Source organism: Epinephelus moara, chromosome 6 (assembly GCF_006386435.1).
Source record: "Epinephelus moara isolate mb chromosome 6, YSFRI_EMoa_1.0, whole genome shotgun sequence".
NCBI classification, from domain to species: Eukaryota; Metazoa; Chordata; class Actinopteri; order Perciformes; family Serranidae; genus Epinephelus; species Epinephelus moara.
The window spans coordinates 21,625,112-21,627,862 of record NC_065511.1 but is presented as its reverse complement, the minus strand read 5'-3'; the positions used below and the strand labels follow the sequence as shown (position 1 = coordinate 21,627,862).

At 41.0% G+C, this 2,751-nt stretch overlaps 1 protein-coding gene across 1 annotated transcript in view; it reads right to left on the bottom strand.

The window, feature by feature from the left end:
* Positions 1–2,542, bottom strand: part of LOC126392399 (sialoadhesin-like) — a 10,902-nt gene extending 8,360 nt beyond the window's left edge. Inside the window, exons 1-2 of the mRNA XM_050047779.1 lie at positions 2,404–2,542; positions 1,652–2,313 (exon numbers count right to left, since the gene is read on the bottom strand). The gene's annotated coding sequence lies outside the window, so the exon portion shown is untranslated. The remainder of the gene's footprint in view (positions 1–1,651; positions 2,314–2,403) is intronic.
* Between the last annotated feature and the right edge of the window lie 209 nt (positions 2,543–2,751).

Below are 2,751 nucleotides of genomic sequence, written 5' to 3'. Positions count from 1 at the left end.
AGACATGCAGCCATTTGGTGGGCTGCAAGATAGCGAAAGCTCTTGCCTGTTCCGAATGAAACATATTTTTCACTTTAACTGGTCTCTAAATTATATTTATGGTGCTGAAAACATGGTAACAGCAGCTTGGGGGGGTGACCAAAGTGTTCTATTCCAGTATATTAAGCTATAAATGTACCAAATTTGGCGCTTTTATCGCAAAAATTATTTTTTTTTTTTAGATATGCCACCCAATTTATTAGTTTGTTAGCAGAATTATACAAAAACTGCCTGACCAATTTTCACAAAATTCGGTGGAGGGATGTAACACATGCTAACTTAAAATACATAAAATTTTGGTGTTGATCCAACTCAGGGGGCGTGTCCACGGGCCGCCCACACGTGCCCGCCCATTCACCTCCATTCATTTTTTGGATGAGGATTATGTGAAAACTTTCCAACCGATTTTCACAAAACTTGTTGGAGGCATGTAGCATGGTCCAACTTAGAAGCCATTACATTTTGGAGTGGATCCAATTAACGGGATGGGTCCATGGGCAGGTAGGATTCAATTGCCTGCTGTGGCCAAAGCAGTGGCTAAACCTCAGAGGAGACCACAGAGCACTATGACTCATTTTTGCACTAAAATTAAATGAAGAGGCCAAACCATTTGTTAGTTACAAATTGTGTCTGGTTCAGAAAAATGACTTCAAATTCCATAATTATGGCAAACATAATAAAATAATGCATCTGTTTACATAATATCCCAGCCATTAGATGTAAATCACCAATAACAGAGATTCACATCTGTTCTGTTGTTTAAAACTGACCTACTGATTCCATTAGCTGCTTCTGTCCCCTGTGTGTTTTAATCTGATCTGCTCAGACTGTTTTAGTATGACTAATTATGGACACATCTCAAGAACACCTACATTTAAAGAAGCACTGATCACTGAAACAGTGACGCTTAAAATGGCTTAATTGGGGCGTTGGTGGCTTGGTGGGTAGAGCAGGCGCCCCATGTACAAGGCTGTTGCAGCAGCAGCCTGGGTTCAAATCCAGCCTGTGGCCCTTAGCTTCATGTCATCCCCCCCTCTCTCTCTCTCCCCTTACACGCTTATCTGTCCTGTCCATTAAAGGAAAAATGCCAGAAAAAAATATCTTAAGGGAAAAAAAAAATCTTAATTATGCACAAGAATAATTTGCCTAACAGTGGCAGAGTCACTTTTTTATATTACATGTTAATGATAGACTATTTTGGAGACATTCTAATATATTATGTATCATTTGCACAGGCTGTGTGTAAATATGTTCGTTCTCTAAGCGACATGAAGAACCGTGGCTAAACCTCAGAGAAGACCACAGAGCACCATGACCCATTTTTGTACTAAAACTAAATGAAGAGGCCAAAACAGTGTCAGCTGAAAGGTTGAACACATTTATTCAACAAGCTTGCTTAAATGTTAGTTGCAAACTATATTTGCATCAGAGAAAAGATCAAATATACCTTGACAATGTGTTAGGAATACAGCGTTATACAGTACATGGTGTACAAAGGAGAAACATTTCTTGAACAGCAAGTGCTGATTAAAAGTAATGACACGTTAACACCAAACCAAATGATACGTCTTTGTAGATTATCTTCTAACAGGAAAAATAACCTTTAGTTTACCTTGAAGTGTGTCTCACAGGTGCAGAGTTGTCAAGACAGGATTTCTTTTGTTCTGTTCAGCATACAGCTACAACATGAGGTGATGCATGTGTGATCTGCTCTAAACTATGACAGCTGATATGCATCAGTTTGACCAATTCACACCCCCTGCAGAAAAAAAGAGTTTCACTTCACCCCCATTTCACACAAAATAGACCTATCTCACTTTGAATGTACACTGATGCCTCTCTTCCTGTTTCTGAGTTCACACCCACTGCCCTGAGGTGGCAATGGTCTTAGCAGAGGGCGTTTGTGTTGCAGTGCCATTGCAGGAGCTGTTTGCAGCTAGATTCAATTGTCCTCACTGAATTCAGTCCTTCATGGACCTTGATCTCCAACAAAAGCAGGGTTCAGCATTTCGCTCTTGTCTGGAGAAAAGCTGTCACCCTCTTGGACAGCTAGGTCCATGTAACGGATGCTGCGAGTGAGGTTGACCTTTTTCACAGATAGAATGTGCTTTCCTTTAACTCTCCAGAGATCCTCTTCACGTTGCATCAAGATGTCCTCCAGCTTGACTGTGTCCTCTTTCGGGCGACCCCAGGACAGTTTCCTGGGAGTAGGAGTGATGAAGGTGCTGGATGCTGAGTTACCCATGACAGCAAATGTGCTTGAACTGGAACAATCTGTGAAGTGAAAAATATACCAGATGAAAGCAACACATTAAAGGAAAAACGCAATATTAAACTGTAGGATCCTCACAAATAGTTTTTTACCTGGTAGCTGTAACAGGTCACAGTGTTGTCTCTCCTCGCCTCTGGTTTGTCCGCTGAAGATCCACCGTTGAATGAGAGGTGGTCAGGCTCCTTCATTTTTAAAGCCAATCCTGCAGCGCAGACCGAAGGCCTGACCTCGTCATCATCAAAGGAACAATTAATAGTCTCTGTCTGGATGAGATTAAACACAGTCGTTACAGTGTGAGCTAATCACTGCTGATGAATGGATCTTATAATCAATTTATGTTTATCAGTTAGTCAATCAATCGCCAGGAAGTTCCCACGACCACAAACACAGAAAGACGGTGTGCATTTCATCATGTTAAAAGTTGTATGTATTTATTGTAA